Raw genomic sequence first — 25,371 nt, forward strand, 5'->3', positions numbered from 1 at the left:
TTAACAATTTCCTAAATTTCAGCACTCATAAGTATACATTCACTTACCTGCTGGGTTTAAAGTACGTACAGTTGTTACATATTGACTCCAATTCTCATTGCATAATGTAGTAAGAACACAAAGAATTTCCAACGTATCATCGATGCCATTTAAATATCCTAAGCAGGAATTAACAGGACCCCGGATACTACTCTAAGTGTAAAAAGCATGTGCCATAATAAAGATATTTTGAATGGCAGACAATTTCAATATAAAGCAATACTGTATTCCTCAGAGTCTTTTGTATACTTACAGGTCATGCTGAGTTCTGAGCAGAGTGGGGTCATTGTCCCCTTGTAACTCTGGCCCCATCATCTACCCAACTGAACCAGATTACTTGCAGAGCCTTAAGTGTACCGTCATATTTATACTTCCGTCTTCCACATATGTTGTTCTATCTCCCTGAACCACTCATAAAACTCTTTCATCTACTTCAGTCTTATTTTGCTCCCAGTACCAGCAGAATCTGTGGCACAAACTGGAATTTGTTGTTTCTCTGATACAACTTTTTTATTCTCTAGACACCTCTATCATGTAATTAACCATAACGCATTTTAAATAATATTTTATTTATATACTGTTCTCAATGTTTTCCGAAAGGAAAAGGTTTCATGTTTGTATCCCCAATTAGTTTATTGAATAAATGAATAAATAAGTGAATGGGTGAGTTATATACAATATAATCTTCTAGTGCTTTATGTTTCTTGATATCTTTGTTTAATTTTAATCTACAAACACAATGATTCTTCCTAATATTTTTTTTTTTGAGGAAGGTTAGTCCTGAGCTAACTGCTGCCAATCCTCCTCTTTTCTCTGAGGAAGACTGGCCCTGAGCTAACATCCGTGCCCATCTTCCTCTACTTATATGTGGGACACCTACCACAGCATGGCATGCCAAGCGGTGCCATGTCCGCAACGGGGATCCAAACCAGCGAACCCCGGGCCACCAAAACAGGATGTGCGCGCTTAACCACTGCACCACCAGGCCGGCCCCTCTTCCTAATATTTTAATGCATATATATTTTTAATAATGTTCTATAATAATTAAAATTTTTAATTTTGGAGACATTTGCGCTATTCTCATCATCATGCTAATTACTTTACCTGCTTTATCTAATGTAGTCCTCCCAATAATCTCCTAAGGTGGCTGCTGTTAATTATCTCCATGTTCGAGATGATAAAGTGAAACTTGGTTTAAAAGATTTTTAAAATGTTTCCAAACTCAGAGCTAATCAGTGAGAGTTGAACTCAAATCCTGCTCTCTCTGAAAACAAAGTCCGTCTCTTAGCAACTATAAGTTTCAGATATTCATTCCCTATCAAATCACACTCAGCTCTTCCCGAAAGTCTTCTGGATGCCTGGTAATTATTCCACCATTTAAGACAGCCTTGTGTTGTCAGCTTTCATGGAGCTAATGTTTGTGTCAAGGCCTTTATCTCCTAACACTCCAAAAGTTACAAACCTTCATGTTTCTAAGGTATCGTTGCATCATACAGAGAATTCAAAGCACAAAAGCCATGGTTTCTTCTATGTAAAAGTAAATAAGATACAATCATCTCTGACTCTGTGTCACACTTTGTTATCTGGGCCTATATGACCACTGCGGAAGTTCCCATGTGAAAGCATTTCCTCCAGATTCTACTTCCAGCTGCTCTCTCCATAAGTCCCAGGCATGTTTCTAGGAAGCTGGATCAAGTGACAAAGTCTAAAAGAGGGAACAAACAACCTTTCTCTTAGCTCATCATCCCAAACATATCCCCTCTCACTCTGTCTCCAAAACCCTTACTGGAAATTGTCTCATATAAACTGATTTGGTCAAATCTATTTACTCTTGTGAAATCTCACCAATTCACCAGTTATATCTGACATATCTACATTCCACCAATGATCCCCCAGTTCCTAAAGTACTGTTGCATTTTAGCTTCTGATTAAATATCTGTTGAATATTTCTGCATTTCTCAAACCATATCTTAGTAATGACACAGCTTTTGTTCCAATTATGGTATCTTGCCCTCTTCCCGTCCACCAATACACCCTTCCCTGTTTCCACGCCAGCACACACATGCATGCACACACACAAAGACGTGCTGAGAAAGTGATATATGGAAAGGGAAACATTGTATTTAGATTCATTTAAATAAACTCATTTAAACAAAGGTCTAGCTACATTTTCCTAACTTCCATGCTTTATTTTCCATTGTTCATTCTGTTTAAAACACATTTCTAACTCTCTCTACCATTTGGAGAAAAACTTTACTGTGTAAAAATTTAAGACATATTTCATGCCAACTTTACTCTGATGCATTCTCTGACTTCCCAGGAAAGAAAAAAATCTTGAAAAAAATGGCTCATTTTGAAACTTAAGTGAAACTTAGATTCGTCACTGAAGAGCAGTGATGGTAATAACCAACTTTGATTAGAGATAACTCAGTCATTAGAACATTAGAAGAACATAGCAAATCGTTACTTACGGGAGTTGATTGAACCAGAGCCACCAAGTGTTAAAGTAACGAGCAGTGTCTTTTTGGTGATGGTGATGGATAAGGTATAAGAAAGTGGAAAGGATAAATTGAGGAATATGTTGTGGAAATTCAGTAAGAAACCAAACTTCAGAAGTGACATTAAAGGCGGTGGGTGTCTGAGGGAGCCAGTGGATTAGAGAGAGGGCCAGTGAGGCCTAGGTAAAGCTAGGATTCCGGTGATAACTAACCAGAGCTCAGCGGTGGAAGCTTTGAAAGCTCTGAGCACAGCAGGGCAGTGACAGAGGCTGTCACTTTGATATTAGTCTTAAAATCAACAGTGTCTTTGGGGATTGCTAGAGTTTAAAAACTGGTAGCAAATTCACCAGTTTGTGGTCAAAATTCTCAGGATTAAGAAAAGCTAATACTAGTTATTTAATTTATGTTAGGTCTTCTGGTGTCCATTTTCAGATACTTTTTGCAGGCCATTTTCTGGTTCCCACAAGGATAAAACAATGACAGTATAAATCCATATTTTGGGAGTTGTTCAGTATCACCTGAACAGTCGATGTAATAATCTTTTTCTTGACTTTAGCTTCTCTTATCCTAGAAATTAGGTTATGTTTAGCTTTTAGCAGCACATATTACTGTAGAAGAATCTTAGTGTTTACACAATTATTTTTGTTGGACTTATTTAATATGGTGATTAGTAAAAATCAACGTAAGGACATATTATATAGGGTTGTGCACCTAAACAATGGAGACTAGATATCTTCTGCCTTCACTCCTTGAAGGCCATTTCAGCACCCAAATTTTTTCTTTAAAAAATACTGGCCTACCTCTAGAGTTTTTTCTTCTTGAGAGGGTTGACAGACTCATACTTAAAAATAACCGTGCTAAGAATCCAGTAGGGTGTCTCTTTGAAATTGTCCCTTAAGTGAAGAATAAGCCCAGCTCCAAAGATAGTTCAGGAGCTACCGAAATGGCTCAATTCTTCACAGCCATACATTGGGAAACTCTATACGAATAACTTATGAGAATATGCAACAATGGTGCTAAATTTAGAGGTTTTCTTAACATAATCACTTCCCACACTTTGAGGAATTAACGTTCAGAGGGTATTGAGGAATGGAATATTGCAGCCTAGGAAGCACCTTACAAGGGAGTTCAGTCAAATTTTAAACATGAAAGGAGGTTTGATCAAAACAGCACCTTTACCCTTGCTCTGCTTTGTTTTGTCGATATGTTCAATTCATTTTGAAATGTCACAGAAAGTATATATTTATAGTTTATGTATGTCAAAAGCCAAGACAGACATAATTATAAAAACTGTCAAGACACTCTCTGTTAGATTATTATTGAAGATCTCAGAAGCTCTGTTACACTTTCCTTAAGAAATAAGTAATAAATCATCCATATTCATTAGTCAAGGTACAAAAATACCCTCTTAGTGTGTTGCGGGTTAATTTCCTATTGTTATTGTAACATATTACCATGCATTTAATGGCTTAATAGAACATACATTTATTATCTTAGAGTTCTCTAGGTTACAATTCCAACATAGACTTCACTAAGATAAAAATCAACTTGTCAGCAAGGCCCCTTTCCTTTCTGGAGACTCTAGGGGGAAAAATCTGTTCCTTTCCCTTTTCTGATTTCTACAGGCCGCCTGCATTGCTTGGCTCCTGGTCACCTTTCTCTTTCATCAAAGCCAGCAGTATTGCATCTCTCTAACCAACCTTCTGTGGTCACACCTCCTTCTCACTCTCTTTCACTTCCCTCTTCCATTTCTAAGGACGTTTGTGTTTATACTGGGCCCACTCAGATAATCCAGTATAATCTCTCTCTTTTAATGTCAACAACCTTAAATCCAGCTGCAATCTAAATTCCTCTTTCCATGTGACATAACATAGTCACAGATTCCAGGACATCACCATCTTTGAGGGTGGACATTATTCTGCCCACTGCATTCTGGATATCCTATTTTCCTCCCTTTACCCGTAAATCAAACTAGAAGTTGATGTTAGATCATTCCACCTGTTAACTCCATTAGAATTTCAACTGAGCAGCTATTTTCTTCTCTCTAAATTAGGTATAATAAATCTTAACCTGAAAGGTTCTTCCTTCTCTGCTTCCCTCCCATAGCTGCCTATGTTCCAGTTGTGGACAAAAAGAAAGCAACATCTTTACTTAAGAAATTGGTGAAAGGAAAGCTTAAAGATATATTCTGAAAAAAAGGCAGGAAAGTCCAGATGGACTTACATTTTCTATGATGAAAGTCAGGTAATACAGAAAAAAATTTTCTGATATTGTACACGTCTTGTTGCAGAACTGTTATGGTTCTTGTATGATAAAATACTTGTATATCGAGCAAGCTTCCGAAGAGAAGTAGCATCATCCTCCTTAACATACTTTATGGAAAGTTCTTAAAAATTGAGTTCCTTTTTTATGTCAATTAAGAGTGTAAATGTAATGTCTCTCAGAAGAAGAATAGAGGTGAAGGCTCTTAGGTGGTCAGAAATACGGGTGCCTAACACAGAAGAGGGCTTCCTTACCTCTTCCTGTTTGGATAAATTATACTGATTTAAAGCTGGGAGTATGATATTTGGTGATTAGTTTCAAGATTGGAAAGAATATAATAAATGCATTGAATTTAAAAAATGACAAAATTATCAAGAACTTATTACATGGTCATTATTATTGCTAGATGATAAGTTTGCAACTTTTAAAAATCCCTTCTAGAAATTTTAGATCTTGTTCAGTCTTTTTCATCAATGATCGCTTATCAGAATCACCCAGGAAACATTTTAAACACCTCGTATTCTCCCCTCCGCCCTAACCCTGTTAGTATTGATTAATTCCCTGGTGTGCGAGAGATGTGAGTGTGGGGTGTGAACATACTTTTAAAGAGAATGTTTCAAGGTTTTTTTTTTTTTTTTCATTGAGTTCATAATAGCTTACATCATTGGGAAATTTCACTTGTACATTATTTCTTGTCTGTTATCACATAAGTGCTCCCCTTCAACCACTGTGCCCACTCCCCACCATCCTTCCCCTGGTAACCACTGAAATGTTTTCTTTGTCCATGTGTTTGTTTATATTCCAAATCTGAGTGAAATCACATGGTGTTTGTCTTTCTCAGTCTGGCTTATTTCGCTAAACATAATTCCCTCCAGGTTCATCCACGTTGTAGCAAATGGGATGATTTTCTCTTTTTTATGGCTGAGTAGTATTCCATTGTGTATATATATATATATGTATATACATATATATATGTAGTTAGTCAATGGGCACTTGGATTGTTTCCATGTCTTGGATATTGTGAATAGTGCTGTGATGAACATAGGGGTGCATATGCTAGTTTGGATTGTTGATTTCAAGATATTTGGGTAGATACCCAGTAGTGGGATAGCTGGGTCATATGCTGTACCTGATTTTAGTTTTTTGGGGAATCTCCATACTGTTTTCTATAGTGGCTGCTCCAGGTTGCATTCCCACCAGCAGTGTATGAAGATTCCATTTTCTCAACACCCTCTGCAAAATTTGTTATTTTTAGTCTTAGTGATTATAGCCATTTTAACAGGTGTAAGGTGGTATCTTAGTGTAGTTTTGAATTGCATTTCCCTGAGGATTAGTGATGTTGAACATCTTTTCGTGTGTTTATTGGCCATATGTGTATCTTCTTTGGAAAAATATCTGTTCATCCTCTGCCCATCTTATGGTGAGGCTGTTTGTTTTTTGTTGTTCAGTTGTGTGAGTTCCTTGTATATTAGGGACATTAGCCCCTTGTTGGATATATGATTTACAAAAATTTTCTCCAAATTTGTGAGTTGTCTTTTATTTTGATCCTAGTTTCTTTTGCCTTGCAGAAGCTCTTTAGTCTGATGAAGTCCCATTTGTTTATTTTTTCTTTTGTTTCCCTTGTCTGAGAAGACATGGTATTTGAAAAGATCCTTTTAAGTTCGATGTCCAGGAGTGTACTACATATGTTGTCTTCCAGGAGTTTTATGGTTTCAGGACATATTTTCAAGTCTTTGATCCATTTTGAGTTTATTTTTGTGTACGACGTGAGATAAGGGTCTACTTTCGTTCTTATGCATGTGGCTGCCCAGTTTTCCCAACACCATTTATTGAAGAGACTATCTTTTCTCCATTGTATGTTCTTGGCATCTTTGTCAAAGATTAACTGGCCATAGGTGTGTGGTTTTATTTCTGGGCTTTCAGTTCTGTTCCATTGATCTGTGTGCCTGTTTTCGTACCAGTACCATGCTATTTTGATTACTATGTCTTTGTAGTACATTTTGAAGTCAGGGATTGTGGTCCCTCCAGCTTTGTTCTTTTTTCTCAGGACTGCTTTAGCAATTCGGGGTCTTTGTTTTTCCCATATGAATTTTAGGATTATTTGTTCTATTTGCATGAAGAATGTCACCGGGATTCCGATTGGGATTGCAAAGAATCTGTAGATTGCTTTGGGTAGTATGGACATTTTAATTATATTTATTCTTCCAATCCATGGGTGCGGAAACTCTTTCGATCTCTGTATGTCATCATCTATTTCTTTCAATAAAATTTTATAGTTTTCATTATATAAATCCTTCACTTCTTTTGTTAAATTTATTCCTACATTCTTTATTCCTTTTGTTGTAATTGTAAATGGAATTGTATTCTTGAGCTCTCTTTTTGTAAGTTCGTCATTAAAGTATAAAAATGCAACTGGTTTTTGTAAGTTTATTTTGTACCCTGCAAATTTACTGTAGTTGTTAGTTATTTCTAATAATTTTCTGATGGACTCTTTAGGGTTTTCTATGCGTAAGATCATGTCATCTGCAAACAGCGGGAGTTTCACTTCTTCGCTCCCTGTTTGGATTCCTTTCATTCCTTTCTCTTGCCTGATTTCTCTGGCCAAAGCCTCCAGTACTACGTTGAATGAGAGTGGTGACAGTGGGCATCCTCGTCTTCTTCCTGTTCTCAAAGGGATGGCGTTCAGTTTTTCCCCATTGAGTATGATGTTGGCTGTGGGTTTGTCATATATGGCCTTTATTATTTTGAGGTCATTTCCTTCTATCCCCGTTTTGTTAAGAGTTTTTATCGTAAATGGCTGTTGAATCTTGTCAAATGCTCTCTCTGCATCTATTGAGATGATCATGTGGTTTTTATTCCTCATTTTGTTAATGTGGTATTCACATTGATTGATTTGCAGATGTTGAACCACGCCTGTGTCCCTGGTATAAATCCCACTTGATCATGATGTATGACCTTTTTGATGTATTGCTGTATTCGGTTTGCCAATATTTTGTTGAGAATTTTTGCATCTATGTTCATCAGCGATATTGGCCTGTAGTTTTCCTTTTTTGTGTTGTCCTTGTCAGGCTTTGGTATCAGAATGATGTTGGCCTCACAGAATGTGTTAGGAAGCATTCCTTCTTCCCTAATTTTTTGGAATAGCTTCAGAAAGATAGGTATTAAATCATCTCTAAAAGTTTGGTAGAATTCTCCAGGGAAGCCATCTGGTCCTGGGCTTTTATTTCGGGGGATGCTTTTGAGTATAGTTTCAATCTCTTTACTTGTGATTAGTCTATTCACATTCTCTATTTCTTCTTGATTCAGCTTTGGGAGGTTGTAAGAGTCCAAAAATTTATCCATTTCCTCTAGATTGTCCATTTTGTTGGCATATGGTTTTTCATAATATTCTCATAATCCATTCTATTTCTGTGGTATCCATTGTTATTTCTCCTCTTTCATGTCTAATTTTATTTATCTGAGCTTTTGTTCATCTGGAAAGTTTTTATTTTTCCATTACATCTAAAGGATATTTTTTTGCTGAAAAGAGTATTCTTGGCTGAAAGTTTTTGTCCTTCAAAGATATAAATATGTCCTTCCAGTCTCTCCTAGGCTGTAAGGTTTCTGCGGACAAATATGCTGAAAGTCTGATAGGGATTCCTTTGTAGGTTATTTTCTTCTGCTTTGCTGCCCTTAGTATTCTTTTCTTTCTCATTCATTTTTGTCTTGCAGTAGGTCTTTTTACACTGACATAGTGAGGAGATCTGATAGCCTCTTCCACATAGATTTCCATCTTCCCTAGGTTTGAGAAGTTCTCTGCTATTATTTCTTTGAATAAACTTTCTGCACCATTCTCCTTCTCTTCTCCCTCTTGAATACCTATCATTCTTATGTTGCATTTCCTAAGTGAGTTGGATATTTCTTGGAGACTTTCTTCATGTGTTTAGTCTTAGTTCTCTTTCCTCCTCCATCTGGAGTATTTCAACATGTCTGTCCTTCATTTTACTGACTCACTCCTTTATGATGTCCACTCGAGAATTCAGGGACTCCATATTTTGTTTTATCTTATCCATTGTGTCTTTTATCTCCAATATTTCTGATTGATTCTTCTTTATAGTTTCAATGTCTTTTGTCAAGTAGCTCCTGAACTCGTTGAATTGTTTCTCTGCATTCTCTGTTAACTCATTGAGTTTTTTGATGATAGCTATTTTGAATTCTCTGTCACTTAGATTATACATTTCTGTGTCCTCAGGATAGATTTCTGGGTCTTGTCATTTTCTCTCTGGTCTGGAGATTTAATACAATTTTTGACACTGCTATAGGGCATGGTTCTGTTTTTGTGCACTGTGGTATTGTTTGGTTGCAGTTACCACCTATCACCACTGGGTGGGGGTAAGAGCTGTGTATTCAAAGCCCTCTGCATTCTACCAAAATCCCAAGGACTGGAGCCAAGGTTGGGCACGTAGAGGGCAGGGGTGCTTTCTTCTGTGTGCTCTCAGGGTTTTCTTGCTCTGCCCTTGCTGTTTGCTTTCCTGAGGTGTTGGATTGATGAGGTCACTCCTGTGTTAGCTTTCACCTCAGTAAGGGCTTTCCCCTAGAATGCAGGGGCCCTGGGGATCTTTGATATTCCTGTGAATGAACATCCCCTCCCCCATTCCCTCCCACTCAGAGGCTGCCCATAGTTTGGATCCAAGTCTTTTGGGGAAGGAGTGAAGTTTTCTCTTACCTTGTTCCACCTCCTCTGAAGGGGGCCCCAACCACTCTACCCTCTGTCGTATGGCCACATGGGTCTCTCAGGCATCTGTGTGTTCTGTTTGGATGTCCTCTGCTAGAGTATGAATGTCTTTTTCATTGTATTGTGGAGATGGGAGATTCCTGGGTAAGCTCACTCCACGAGGATGCTGACATCATGCTCCTGTTTCAAGGTGTTTCTGATATCACAAACAATTAGCAATCATAGGTCTGCTCGTTTATACATGTTTAAGATATAGTGAAGTCTTTGGGGAGGTGCCAAACAGAGGGGATTTAAATAAAACTAAGGCTTCTTAGGACCAATTAGATCTTACCTGACTCTTGGATGGTGTAAATTAGAGTGAGAGGAAAGTGTTCACTACAGAAGAAATCACATAAAAAAAGGCATAGAAATGAAAACACAGTTGTGTATTCTAGGAGCTCAGGTAGTTCTGTACTGCACAGCAGAAACTGTGAGAAAGGTTGAGGTAGGAAAGCTCTGAGGGATCAGATCATAGATGGTCTTATACACTAAATTTCTACAAAACTTATACTTCATTCAAGTAACAATGGGGAATCACTGATGTGTTTTAATACATGGAACTTATGTTGGTTATTATGTTGATATCACTCTAAAAACTCATTTTTAAAACTCCATGCACTATTCCCATTATCTGAATCCTGGTTATTTCCAATGATCCTTTGTTGGACTGGGAACAACAGTGTGGGACCTGGATATAATTTTTAAATGATTTCAGGAAAATTCTTATGTCAGGAAGAGTTGAGAATCCACACATACTCGTATATAGTAACCACAGTAACTCATAAAATAATAACTGAGGGTATTCCCACTATAATAACTCATAAAAAATAATGGGGGATAGGGACTTCATTAAGAAGTTTGCTAATACTGAGAATCTGATCTTCAACTCAGAATGATAATTTCAATTCCTCTGTAAGAATACTTACCAGTTTGTGAAATTCAGTTACACCTCCTGGATCTTCCATCCCATATCTAGTAGAATGTGATTAGAAAGTTATCACAATAGAATTTGCTTATTCATTTAATGAAAGTGGTGAATATTCTAAACCAATAGAAGTATGATTGGGTGACTCTGTTGAGTAAAAAATAAAAAACAGGATAGAGGGCTATGTCACTGCTTAATCTTATAGAAACTTCAACTCAGACACTGCCAATAATACCAAGATTTTCATTAATGTCACCTCAAAATTTGTGAAGTGTAAATTGGATAATTGTATTCAGAGTTACTTATGTGGTTTTTAATCCACCTTGGCCTGTACTACTGTATGAGGTAAACCAAGAGACAGGTTTTATACTTGGTTATAAATGCAAATGTGGAGTAGAACATCCTTCTTAGTCTATATATTACGGTGGTAATTCAGTCATTTCACTTTAATTCATTCAAACAACCTATGTATTGACATATATATATGTTTTCATACATATCAAAATACATATGTGTATATATATGTTTATTTGTTTTATACATATACATATATCCATGTGTGTGTGTGTTTAGTTGCTCCTGGAAATTCAGTGATCAACAAAACAAGTCTGCCCTCCTGAGTCTTTCCTTAACAAGAGGAGGGAATATTTTATGTCAGATGATGAAAAATTCTTTGACGGATAAAAAGTATAGGGGTATTTTAGGACAGGACAGGGTAGGATAGGTTAAGATAAGATAGGGTAGGATATTTTAATGCTGTGTGATGGATAAAACACAGAGGAGCAAGATTTGAAGCCAGAAGCCAGTTAGAAGGCTATTTTAATAATCTAGGCAAGAGATTTTCATACCTTGGACCAGAAGGTAGTGATAAGAATGGTAAGAAATGGTTTGATTGTGATTATGTATTTTGAAGTCATAACTTACAGTTTGATTCTGATTGTAGATATCAAAGTCAGAGCTTAAAGAATTTTCTGATGTTTAGTTGCAGTGTTGGAGTGAAAGAGATGTACAAGATTGACTCCAAGGTTTTCAATCTGAATGACCAAATGGAGTTGTAATTACTGACATGGAGAAGATTATAAGAAAAGCAGGCGTGTAGGTGTGTGTGTGTATCAAAAGTTTAGTTTTAAGCATATCATGTTGGAGTGCTTTTCTTACATCCAAGTAGTTTGGAGATAGAAATTTGGAATTCAGGGGAAAGAATGGGGCAAGAGAGAGATTATTAGCATATCGAACAGGTATTAGTTTCCTGTTTGTTTTGTATGAAGGGAGAAAAGAGGTCAGAAAAATGAGTCCCTTGGGCAATTCAACATTTTGAGACCAATGAGAGAAGAAGAAGAAAGGAGACTGAGACGGAGTAATGAGTGAAAGAGGAGGACAGTGGAGTGAGTAGTGCCCCACAAGGCAAAAGGAGAAAGAGTGTTTCAAGAAGTTATGCATCAATTTCGTCAACTGCTGCTGATCAATCAAGGAAGATGAAAAATGAGAACTGACCATTGGTTTTAGCAGCACGAAAGTCACAGTGGCCCCGACAAGAGCTATTTCAGCATTGTGGTGGATTCCAGGAAGTCTAAGATGACAGAAACGTTGTCATCAACTGTGAACAATTATCCTGACCATTTTGCTCTAATTGGTATCAAAGAAAATGGCAGAAACAGAAGGGGGTGATGAGCAAAGAAAATCTAATTTTTAGAAATGAGAACTGTAACATCATGGAACTGATCTAGTATAGAGTAGAAACTGTCCATCGTAGGAGCGATAGAAGGTTCTCTGGAACAAGATCCTTGAGTAGAAAAGAGATCATGGAATCCAGTGAACCTGTGAAAGGATTGGATTTGGATAGAACTGCAAGAATGTCATCCATTGGAGGGAAGGAAGAGAAAAAATGCAAGTGAATTGAGAGACATTGTAAGAGAACGTGAATATTTTTTGTAATTGCTCTTATTTTTCAGTGAAATAGCAACCTCGTCATTGGTTGAGGACTGGAGGGAAGAGGAGGTGTTAGAGACTTGAGGTGAATATGTGGAATAGTAACGTAGACAGGAAATAGATGAGGAAAATGAGATAAAAATAAACAAAAAAGAGCTCAAGGCAGAAATAAATCCAGAGTAGAAATTAGAGAATATGCTGTTATTCAGTTTTTTCTTCTCATTTCAAGTTTAACGGGTGTCTTTTTAATATAAGTATTTTAGTTTCTTGGTTTTATTTGCTCATGGAATAAAATAGAAACTGCATACTCAAGTGAATCCAGGATAGTCATTAGAGGCAGAATGACAGGAAAGTAGCAAAATAGGACTTTAGGACAATATAGAGAAGAATAACAAAAAAGGGATTTAAGGCTGTGGTAAGAAAAAAAGAGGGACTACAGATAAAGAAACCAGAGATGAAGAAAAGACACAAAAGCAAACAACGGATAGAAGATGTCTCATGCTGTCTTCAAAGTTTAATATGAAGCATTAAAGACTAGATAAATCAGGGGCCTGCCTGGTGGCACAGTAGCTAAGTTTGCGCACTCTGCTTCATCAGCCCAGGATTCGCCAGCCCAGATCCCTGGTGCGGACCTATGCACCATTTATCAAGCCATGCTGTGGCAGGAGACCCACATGGAAAATAGAGGAAGAGGAGCACAGATGTTAGCTCAGGACCAATCTTCCTCAGCAAAAAGAGGAGGATTGATGGCGGATGTTAACTCAGGGCTAATCTTCTTCCTCTAAAAAAAGAGAGCTAAATAAGTCTTACAAAAACAGAGAAAGAAAATCAAAAGTAGGTGTATGTGCTAGCATTAGAAACAGAAATTTATAAATGTAGCCTATGAAGAAACTAGAAATAATTTTAGAGTAGAAATTTCAAGTGTATATGAAGACAGTGGTCTATAATACAGAAGATGTAGTGTTGTTTTTTAATATTTAGATATTTGGGAAAAGCATAAATCCATATTTTCCAGATTGTGAATTACTGAGGGCTAAAGGCTATCATTATGTATTTACATAGTTCCCCTTATCCACATGCAATACCAAAGGAGAACATATCTATCTATATTATAGATAGATAGATAGATAGATAGATAGATAGATAGATAGATAGATACGTTAAGCTGTGGTGATGTTTCATTGGTACAATTGAAAGAAAATTTCAGTTGTAACAACTTGGCAATTTCTGTGACCATATATTCCTCTTCAACTATAGTTACTTGATTCCTGCTTTTTTTGGTGTGTGTGTGAGGAAGATTGGCCCTGAGCTAACATGTTACCAGTCTTCATCTTTTTTTTTTTGCTTGAGGAAGATTGTCAATGAGCCAACATCTGTGCCAAGCTTCCTCTATTTTATGTGAGAAGCCACCATAGCATGGCCTGATGAATGGTACTAGGTCCATGCCTGGGATCCAAACCTGCAAACCTTGGGCTGTCAAAGCAGAGCACATGAACTCAATCACTACACCACCAGGTTGGCCCTTCCTGCTTTTTTTTTTAATAATTAAAAGCAATTTATTTCCATCTACATATCTGGTATTAAGACCATGTAGATTGCTTTTCCATAAGAATGAAGTAAACTTAGGATAGTTAATATCAAATTTAAGATACTTAAACAAGCTTTAGTTGTTTAATATACTGCTTCTGCAGAAGTCCAGCTGTGGAAATTGATATTTGGTAAGGATACTTTGAAAGAAATGCGTGTCCTACACATTCCTCAGGATTCTTCCAGGTTTATACATGTACTAGGCTAGATTACTATAAAGCTATACACCTGGGCCGTATCACTCCCGTCCCACAAGAGTTGCCTTTATGAGGTAAAAATTAATACTAACTCCTTGACTTTTCAAAGATGTAATATACAAAACATTCATGATTGGAGCATCTATTCTTTTAATTGTCTTCTAACATCACTATTAAGGATGTCTCTTTATGGTGCTCAATGTTTGGGAGGTGTCTCCCTGGAGCTATAATGAGAGGGATATTTCTAGGACTATGCCAAAAGGTCAGTTACTAGGAAGGCAGTCTAAAAAATCATACTCCGGGGAAAACAAGCTATAAAGCAAAGAACAAACACAGTTTAAGAGCTGAAAATTTAGGTCAATACAAATGCCAAGTCTGGAAGACCATAGCAGAACTCAGCCTAACTAATAAATTGAGAGGGCACCATGGAACAAAGATGATGGATTGATGGGCTGGTAAGAAACAGGGATGGCTCTGGATGGAAGTCGTGAACCCTGATTCTATCTTCCATCCCTTGACCTCTAAGCCAGCCTGGCTTGTTACCTATACTCGTGAGGAAGAGGAGACCCAGATACAATAAGGATTTTTCAGGTAAGCGTTTTGAAGATGACCTGGTCTTGTTCTGATCTCCATGTTTGGTTGATATGAAAATTTTGGACCTATAATGGGTTAGGTCTTTAATTGTTTGTAAATATTGGTATATTGGACTACCCTGCTGTTGTGATGTTTTGAATCTGCAATCTGCTATTCATTCCTGCTTTGTCTGGAGCTTTGGACGTTATATACGCATTGAACTCTTGCAAATCCGTGCATAACACAAAATTAATGGGGACATAGATATATATACATGGTGTGTTGTTCCAGATTTCCTTCTGTTATTACCTTGGCAAGAGGTATTCTCCAGACTATGGATGTTGGGAATTTAAAACAGCAAAAGACAAGCAGAATCTTAGAGTAGGCAAAAACTTATTGTTTCTAAAACATCGGAAACGAGTTTGTATTTATTAATCTTGAAATCTCAAGTATATCATTTAAAGCTGCCTCAGCATAAGTAATTTTTTCCCTATGGAGAAAATCAGGGCATATTCAGTAAAACCTGCAAAATATGTCCTCCTGTTCTGCTTTTGTACATAGCAGTTTCCCATCTAAGGAAAGAGTAAAGGGCCATGCTTCCAGCACCCCAACAGTCAGAGAATATAAAACAATAGTCTATCTTACTCCAGTAGCTTCCTCCAAGGTTAATATTTGCTATAGTTGGAATGCCTCTTTAATTGCTGAATATGTCAGCCAATATGTCACAGAGTTCCATAAGCTAGCTCAGTGGTTGAGCTTGGACAATCCTTCACTTGGGGCACAGTAGAAGGATGTTGTCATGAGGTGAACTTTATCGGGAGCTGTTCCAGACAGCAAGTACCATATAATTATCTGATATATACAAAGTTTGGAGCAAATAAACCTATCTAACCATACCTCCTTTTGGCAGCAGCATCAGGACCCTTCCAAAGTAAGGTAGGGAGAATCATGAAAACAGTAGGCCAAATGCAGTGATACCTGCTGATCATAGTGAAATGAACATTTCCAGGCAGAGAAAAGTTTGAGTTATAGATTGATAGGATGCTTTTAGCCAAATATTGTTCATCTAACCAGTAACATATCTGATACCAGGAAAATTCCCCAGGTTGCTAGTTACAGGACTGAAACTCCCAGCTTATTTCACTGGCATTTTGCCCCACTTAATCCTAACGTATACAAGTAACTGGCCCTCAAACCATGCCAGATTCGGGAGCATTAAGCAATTTTGAGGTAACACCAGTTCTTTGTCCTGAGAATTCAACTGACATGGCCTAAGATATCTCATGAATATTTATGAGATGATATGGAAAGGAAATTTCTGCTTGGAGGCACTCCTGAAAATTTCCTTGGAGTTATGCTTAGATAATTTTCAAGAGATGATTTTCTTATTCACCAAATATTTATCCTGCTACGTTTTCTTAGTTTCATCATTTGCTGTCCCTGAGACTACATGTATGCTCTGCATACTGCCACTGTTAATATTTTTTAAAATTTTGAGCCTCTGCTCCACCTGAAATTATTTTTCTCAGCCTGCTAGAAAGTGATTTTTGACTAGAAAATACTAAAATATCCTAGAAATTGAGAAGGTAATATACAGTAAATTGGGCACTGTAATCTTTGACCCTACAAATAGGTGTGCTTTCCTGTCAGATACAGAAGCAAAGTCTTTCCACGAACACTTGGAAACCCAACTTGAAATGTGAGTTCATTTCACTAGTCTCCTCCCTTGTGAGGCCAAATACTTTCTGTTAAGAAACCCTACCTTAATGGTTTTAATATCTGTTAGAGTAAATTCCCCCTTAATAATTATCCTTTCTAAAATACTTTTATTATTCTCTTCTATGGATTCTTGCAAATGAACTGGTTGTATGTTGACACACACTCCAAAATAATCACTTTGGGACTGGTTTTCATTGAATTTACATTTGTAAACTAATTTGCAGAAGAAAGACATCTTAAAAATCTCATCCAAAACTCTCCAGGACAGAGGTGTTTCAAAATTCGTAATTTTTCACATCTTGGAAAGTTAAGATGGGGTCCTATACTACATAAAGCTTGTACAAGAACTGTAATGAAATCTTGTAATCAAACACAGTGCTTTTGCTCTAAGAGGGGAGAAAAGAGCTATAAAAAGGTTCATGTCACTTTATATGAGGATTTATCACAAAACAACCTTCCAAAAAGATTGGGTTTGAGAGCTTCTGTATGGCAGATGTGATATTATGGGGCAGCAATTGGTTTTCCTATTCAGGATCATATGACATCTCCCCATTTATTCAAAGGGCAAAAGTCAATTTTACAAAAAGCATTAATAAATACCATACCTTTAATGCAGGTTTCATGCTTGTCATTAAGTTTACTCTATTTGTTTACCAATTTAGCAGCAATTGTAAATGTAAAACTTCTGAAAATATTTCAACAAAATTGGTTATGATTACTATGTAACACTTTTACATAATAATTCCGCGTTCAGTCACAATACTTGAATTCTTATTAGATCTAATAATATTTCAGTGGATTCTTTATGTTTAATTTAGGTAAACAAATAATATTTTCCTCTTTTTGAATCTTTATGTTTTCTATTGCTACACCGATATTTTTTGCAATAATATGAACATTTTAAGGAATAATAAAGACAGTGGTCTACCTTTTCTTTACCCTAACAACTAAAATCATATAAATATGTACATACATATGCATGTGTCTATATGTGTATGTATGTATAATTTATGTATGTATTCATATACTATAATAAAATATATTATGCAAACCTAAATGTGTGTGTGTGAGTATGTGTATGCACAGCTTAGAACTGATGGAACTCATCAATGCAAAGGAGGCATCTTTGAAAAGTTATAGTTTATTAATAATTGTTCTTTAAACTGAATTGCCATTTTGACGTATACTGAAATGTTCAAATAGTTAATTCCTCTGACCTCGTGAAGCGATAAAATACGTTGTTTTATTTTTTAATATTAAATCGTCTCATATTCTTTTAAAAGCCGTTTTTGTCATGGTAGCTTTTCTTTTGCATATTCACTATATTTGATTCATTAGTCTTTTTACACTCATACTTTTAAGTAGATTTTTTTGTCCGTGTATTTGGCATATTTTTGTTTCTGGTTATTGTGAGCTTTATATGATAAAGTGTGAAAATGTCTTTTTTTAATCATTGAGCGTTTTATATAATAAAGGGATTTTTCCCTTTGTGTAGAATAACCCAGCAATGCTATTCCGTGACTTGAAGCTCTTTGGGGAATAATTCTTTAATCAGTTTACTGACTTCTTCCCTGATTTTTGTGTCTCCAGGTTTTCTCCTTTCCTTAGATTCATTTGTGACATCTGTAATTTTCCAAGATATAGCAGTTGTGAGATTTTTAGTGTATTTGCCTAAAGTTCTGCATAGATCATAATTATAATTTTTAATTTTGTGCCTGTGATTATTTTAAAATTGAATATTTCTAGTAAACTTTGAATAAGATAAATGTGTTGAAATATAAATCATTTTACAAGATATTTATGCGTAAGAAATTATTACATATTTATACCAACATGTAAGTACATGGTTACCTATTATTTAATTATATAATTCCATAGTTGAATACAACGATATCATATATACCCATATTTAAGTAGAACAATGAAGCAAAATAACTTTGAAATAGTACTGTGTGAGAAATCATATACTCAGATCTCATTTAACAGGTTGACTTTGTCTGTAAAATAAGGATAATTTATTCAGTACTGAGGTAGACTTTTCTTAAAAATATTGATTCCACAGATATCTTGAGGCAATGTAAGAGTTTTCTCAACTTTATATCATCTGAGAGTGTTTTCAAGAGGTGATTACAACATCTCTCAGGAATACTTGAACTATCTGTGAGTAATGGGTATTCCAAGGTTTAATATAATAACTATAAATAATCTCCCCAAAGACAATTACTTTGGCCAAAAAGGCAATATTTTATTAAACTTATTTATCACCAGAATTCTATAATGTTTAATGGCAGCACCTGGAACAAGTTTAGGAATAGTCACAAATCAACCTCTAGCAAAGAAGCCAACACAGTGGCTTCATAATAAACCCCAGTTAATAATCAGTAGGAATTATGCAAGAATGATATCTTTAATACAAGCAATCTGTTCATTCAGAACAGAATATTTTGAAAAATTACATCCAACTATATTCTACCAGAATGAGTATATAACTAACAATCATACAGTTAATTTTAGCTGAATTTCAGGTTCCTCAATGAAAAATTAAAAAATGAGTCTTTAATCTTAGCATCTTTATGTTGATTTTATTACACTGCTCGTATTTCCAAGTAATTACCAAGCTGAATTTTTATGTAGTGCCATCTGGACCTAATGACTGAATAGTAACCCTAACAATATAGAAGACAGAGGAGATGTCGACTATGAGAAAAGACTGGTGAAATTCAAAATTTGGCCTGATAATCTGTCACCGTGAAGTTTTTGCATTTCTTATAGCCTACGGAATTTGCAGTAGTTGGAAGTCATGTCTTTTTCAATAGAGGGTTAATGCAATATAAGGATAAATTGAATTTTGGAATGTAACTATTGAAACATTCTAGTATGCACCAGATAGAGGCATTATTTTTTATTCTGTATAACTTTATTTTCATCAGTTGCTTACTTATAAAAGTATAAAATTGTACTTATCGTTGTGAAACATCGGATTTAGCCCCAATATTCACAATGTCAGCAATGGTATAGTTGGAAGGTGCTACACTAGGAAAGGAGAAACTTAATAAATAACTGTATAATTACTTTTAGGTCCTTATTCAAGATAGTTAAAGTGTTTTGTTCTTAGTCTCTTCATTAGTAGACAAGTCTGCCTAATAAAGAATAATTAAGAACTTTTTCTTCCAAGTTCTAAATGTTGAACAGTCTCTGGACTATAACCTAGTTGATCTCTTCATAAATGAAACGTTTCCTATTAATTTTCATAGCTTTGCTAGTTAAAATTGGGATGTTTGGATGTGAATAAGGAAAACAAAAATCCATCATCAGAAAACAATGGAGAATTAATAGATTATTTACTAAAATTAATTTAAACCATTGATTACATTTCTGGAAATTATAAAAACACCTTAGAACCTCACCACTCAACTTACATCAAAATAAGTTTCCAATAGAATAAAAAACAAGTGAAAAAATACAGGTATAAAATTATTAAAAAATACAAAACGATGAGTATAAGAAGCAGTTATTCAGAGCTACTCTGTGCTGAGCGTTGAGTGAAACAGTGTCAGAATTCAGTGAGCTGCTGAACACCATGTTGGTAGCCTGACATGGGTTTCTCATGAGCAGTAGGTAGATTTTCTAGTGCTTTACATTATAGAAATTGGCAAAAGCACAAACCAGTGCTTTCTTTATTTTACCTGCAGAGAGCTAGTTATTGCACATTTGCCAACATACCACTCTGTGTGTGTAACTGTGTTCAATAAGCCTAATAATTGGTTAGGGGCTGCAGATAAGGAAACTTAAGCACAAAAAGTGGAAGTGAATTGATATCTGATTGAAAAACTATTTTTGAAAATTAAACCCACAAATGAAAGCACTAACAGCGTATTAGTGTGTTGTCCTACATAAAGGAAATGACAGATAAAAAATTATTATTTTTATATGATAAGAGCTCAGACAGATCATAAGATTGACACTCTAATAAAAATCCAGGTACAAAAAATAAGTAACTCAAAGAGAAGCAATATGCAAAATTCAAAATATAGGAATCAAAACATTCACTGAATGTGTAAGACTCTATTTTTTCTCTTAAATCAACAAGAAAATACAAAATCCAAATATTCTAGGTAGCAACAAGTGTTTAGAGAAGAAAACACACGCACACCACAGGGGAAGCTCAGAATAGTGTATATAGTAAGCAAATATTTGTGTAACACATGAGGAGAACTAATATGTAGTGATCTGCTTTTATGCACATGAAAGTTCTGGAGGGATCTACAAGAAGACGGTAGCAGTGATAATCTACTCTGGGGATACCATGGGAATCAGTGACCATAAGGAGCTTTCGTAAGAGAGAGAATACTCACTTTGTGCAATTTTATGATTTTGCTTTTAAAACATATGAATATATTTTCTATTTAAATTTTAATTAATTTTATAAGATTAAAAAGAAATGTACATCACATAACATATGATGTAAACTGTATTGTAAATTCTATGCAGATATGCATACATAGAATGAAAAGTCAAAAGAAAAAAACATTTTTAGCATTTATCTTTGATAGATTTTAGTTTCGTATTTATTTTGTTGGATTTTCCAAATATTTTGAAGCATCAAATTTGATAATCAGAACAGAACGTGTATTGTGGATGTAGCATAGTTATAGACTGGAGGGTTGTAAACTCCTTTGACAGACAGAGGAAAATATGGCATTTTCAATATTTCGCAAAACACAATAGGGGGAAAAAAGCACATAACATGTGGAGAATTTTTCCTTACTTAAGAAAATTGAATGCATGAGATTTCCTTGGTTTGAAATTGTTAGGAACAGCTGCTTTGATACTGAGAATAGCACTGGTTCACAGATGGGTTTTGTGTGTACAAAGAATTACCTGAGATGCTTTTGCAGACGCAGATCCTTAAACTGCATTCCCTCAGGTGTTCTTTCAATTGCATGGGGCTTAAGACTGCTTGGTCACAGGGACCCACACCTCATTTTCCTGCTGGCTTGGAACTATATTTTCCCTGGAAGCTACCATGTGAGGAACCTATTTGAGCACTGTCAAGGTTGAAATGGGTAGCAGAAAGGTGTTGCGCTCATCTTTATATAGTAAGTGGTTCACATCTCTCATTTTACAAATCATATTTTCCCTTTTTAAGTGGAGTACCAGGTGCTCTGTGACTAGTGCAAACTCTTAGTTAACTGAAAAAAGTTTGTTTAAAAACGACCTCACAAGTGAAGGATTTTCTACAGCCTGGGAATTTCTGAATGTTAGAATGAAACAAAAGATATGTGTGCACTACTTATCAATACTTGTCAAAATTAACTATGACTCTTCAGTGATTTCTCTTTAATTGTGTAGATATTAGAAGAAAATGATGGATTTCAATGCAAAATATCTATGTTAAAACTGAGCTATAAATATATGTAAAATACAAGTTTAAGTTAGATCTTTCATGAAACAAATAAAAGCCATCATGAATTCAGAATGGCCATGAGACCCATCTTCTGCTTAAAAAAAAAATCACAGCCTAGGTAAGTGTTCTACTCAGGATAAAAACATCACAATGCCTAGAGGGATATCTTTCTTTTATAACTTTGTTTCATAAGACAGGAAACAGAAAGAGTAAAAAAGTACAGGTCTCTGGGAAACCAGAGAAAGGAGCTAAGAAATCTGTGACACTTTGGAAAATACTCTGGAGTAAACCTCTGTGGCTGGGGAGCCAATTATAAACTAGAACAAAGGAATTGTCCACACGAGAGCTACCAAGAAAACCGTCACCCAGAAGCGGAGATCCAGGAAATATCCATGATGAAATACCATAAAGCTTCGTAACTATATGGAATATTTCTGAGAGACAGAGAAAAGGAAATCAAGAGAAGGGAGGAGGCGAGACTGACCATAAATGCTGATCCATTTAACAGCAAACTAAAAATGCTGTTGATACCATGCTATATAGCAAAGGAGACTCTCGAGAACGTAGGAGGGTAATGTTAGTAGCACTGTTTTTAAAAAAGATAAAAAAGTAACACCAATTTTTTAATTTAGTTGCAGATGCTCTTCATGAGGGAGCAAGAGTACCGCGAAGGTCAACTCAGGGCGCTCTGGTTTCTTCTGTAACTCTCACTACCTCACCCTCACCACCACTGTACTATTTAGAAATTTTGAAAGAAATACCAGACATTGTGTCATCTCACCTCTGTGTGTGTGTGTGTGTCTGTATAAATACATAAATACGTTACTGTTTGTGTGTATATATGGTTAAGACAGGTTATTTTGTTTCATTTTGATTCAGTTTTTTAGATCTTGCTTTTTAAACTTTTTGTATAATTTTGTTCTATATTGTGTAAAATACTTTTATGTTTCCAAAGTTAAAGCTGCAAAAATAGTCTATATTCAGGAGCCGGCTCCATGGCCCAGTGATTAAAGTTCCAAGCATTCTGCTTTGGCAGCCCGGGTTCACGGAAACCCACTCATTCATCAGCCAGGCTGTGGGGACATCCCACATACAAAATAGAGGAAGACTGGCACAGATGTTAGCTCAGGGCAAATCTTCCTCACAAAGAAAAATAAAAAAGAGGAAAAAACACAGTTCCAAGATATTCTGTATTCAGAGAAGTTTACCTTTCTCTCTACCCAGGAACGTTCTGCTTACAATTCAGTTGCTGATTCTCGCTTGGGGAGTGACAGTTAGATCTTTTAATTTCTGTGATGTCTGATGCAGGAAGTTGGAAATGATGACATAAACTGTGTATCCCAAATACACTTTTCTCTAAATACTAAATTTATAATAAATAATAGCAAATTTCTTTCAAGTGCTTATTATATGCTATCATATGTGCAACATTATTATCTATTTCAATTCTCCTAACAGCCCAGTGCTATAATAATTATGATTTTTTTGTAAACATGAACTCTAAGACTCAGGGATCTTAATTTTCTAAGATAATATCAAGTATCAGAATTAGGATTTAAATTCGGTCCCATCTGACAAGGAAACCGAAGAAGAGTCATCTACTCTGTGACCAGCTGCATGGAGAAAAAGGTGTAGCCCAAAGAAAAAGATATATTGATAAACAAAATCTTTAATTAGGGAAGAGAGAGCATAAGAAACTCCCTCTTATCAAATTATTACAACAGAATTGAGTCGTATTTTAAGGTAAAGTCGGTGAAGTGATGCGTTTATTGTGTATGTGGCAGCAGCCAATGATGTGGGGAATTCGAAAAGGTAAAGAAATCACAATGAGGAGGTGTAGAAGAAATGGTACAGAGAAGAGCACACAGACAAGGTTTTGGAAAATGTGTCCTTGTCATTTTTTGTCGCATCATTACAGAGAAAAAATTCTGTTTTAAGATGGTGTATTTGGCACAGGTTGAAATAGTCTCCTTTTACTTCAAATGTGATACGGAAAGAAAAACATTTAATTAATAATATTTTGTCATGCTTTCTCTTTTTTAGTTACTTCTATCATTTAGTGTTTGGTCACTTTAGTCCTCTATTAGTTGTCAATTAATTTTCAAAACTCTGTCTTTTTTCATTGTCTTGTAATTCCTTTTCTTATATATGCCTTCTGTATACATAATTGTGTTTTTAATAGTATTTATTATTATCCTTTCTACTACTTATGTTTTACTTTTTATTCCATTTTTGAGTGTTTGCCAGATCCTTCTTGGTCTCTTGTTTTATATTTTTTTCTTGGAATTTCCACTTAGAGTACTAGTTTCTTTGTTTTCATGGCGTGAGTGAGTAAGTGTGTTTGTGCGTGTGGATAGAATGGCTCTTTCCTATTTAAACAAATGTTGAGTATGTGTGTATTGGCCCCACAGTGATTCATTTCTAGTAATGACTGTTCCTTTTTTTAGGTTCATTGTCTACACCAACTATTTAATAAAAATTATAGGATGAGAGTGGTTAGGGAGTGAGTAAGGGAAGTAACGACTTGAAATTGGATATATTATCCTAGGATGCTCTTTCTCAATCTATATATTGTTCACTTTGTGCTCTCAGCAGTCTGGATTTCTCATTTCTCAGTGATTAGAAGACAACTTTGTCTGAAGCCATGTGGACTATAAATTGCTCATGCTGTGGTAGTGACCGTATACTTTCTCGTGCCTGGATCAATAGCCACTTACATAACTGCTGCCCTCCGACTCTCAAACACTCCATCAACTCCCCACAAATTGCCCTTTAAAAAATAATGACACATCTGTGGGATCTCATTCACCCTGTCTTCCCTAACTCTCCAATATTTTTAACAAGTGAAAAGTTAAAGTCTTGCTTTTCTGTTTTATTTATTTATGTTTATTTCTTTGCCTAACATGTCTACATGTTTGTTCATATTTTTGTAGGATATTTATTCCTCTTTCCTAAAATGATCATTAGTTTTCTTGATTATTTTATTTATATCTAATTTTTTGTAAATTTCTTTGTATATTTGGTGTATCAATCTGTTTGGCATAAACATTAAGGATCATTCTCAATTTATCATTTGTCTTTTAATTTTTCTGGTTTTCTATTTATTAGATATATGTGTTGGAAGTTTTCTTAAATCAAATCTGGCAATATATTCCTTTTGTGTTGTCATTATGCTCAGGAAAGAACTTTTTCATCCTGAAACGCAAAAATTAGTTACTATATTTACTTTTACTTGTTTAAAACTTACTTTTATACATGTCAGTTTGATCTGGATGCTGTTTAAGATCTCTGGCAAAATGCACCCACCGTCCCCACATTCTCCAGATTTGTTTCAAATGTCATTACATCGGAGAGCACTTTTGCAAAAATCATTGCTTGGAATTGGGTTACTTTCCAAGAATGGATATGGAGTTTTCTTCCTTTTTTTCCTTTTCTTTTTCTTTTAGGTGTGGTCACGGAAAAGAGGGAGATTGAGTTTTCAC

This window comes from Equus quagga, chromosome 9 (assembly GCF_021613505.1).
Source record: "Equus quagga isolate Etosha38 chromosome 9, UCLA_HA_Equagga_1.0, whole genome shotgun sequence".
Taxonomy (NCBI): domain Eukaryota; kingdom Metazoa; phylum Chordata; class Mammalia; order Perissodactyla; family Equidae; genus Equus; species Equus quagga.